Below are 577 nucleotides of genomic sequence, written 5' to 3'. Positions count from 1 at the left end.
GCTTCAGGTCCGCCGCCCCCGCAGAGCTGCAGGGAAGCCCTCCAGCTCCGGGCCTGTGCGCCCGGCCGTTTGCAAGTCACCAAAAAATGCCTTTCCTCCGCTGCGCTGCTTTTAACGTTCGTCCCGACCGCGGGCCAGGGGTGGGGAGGAGTGGTTAAAGATGGAGCAAATCAGGGAAGCATCGAAAAGGAAAGGAAGCTTTGAGCTGTGAAAATGGGAGGAGGGCTGTCGAAACCTGGTAGTTTGCAACGTGAATTAAGTGTAACTAACCTTCGCTCCCTTAGAGAAGAGAGGACGAGCAGTCCTCTTCCTTTGCTTCTTTACTCTCTTCCCCCACCCAGGGAAAATTGGAGGTAAATGTGGCTAACAGGTGCCGGACATTTGCAGGCATGCCTGGGGAGGGGTTGGAGAGAGGCGGTGGAAGAGATGACCAGAGCTAAGAAGCGCATTCCCAAACTTACGACACGAATGAGTTGGGAAGCGCTGGTAGAGGTGTCCTGCTTCTTTCTCCCAGGTAGTCTGCCTAGTGTGCAAAAAGGATAAAACTGCAGCACGCACCTGAGCGCGTGGCTCAGCT

This window comes from Carlito syrichta, unplaced genomic scaffold (genome assembly GCF_000164805.1).
Source record: "Carlito syrichta isolate Samal-C Ts95f unplaced genomic scaffold, Tarsius_syrichta-2.0.1 Scaffold308823, whole genome shotgun sequence".
In the NCBI taxonomy this organism is placed as follows: Eukaryota; Metazoa; Chordata; class Mammalia; order Primates; family Tarsiidae; genus Carlito; species Carlito syrichta.
This window is presented reverse-complemented; position numbering follows the sequence as displayed.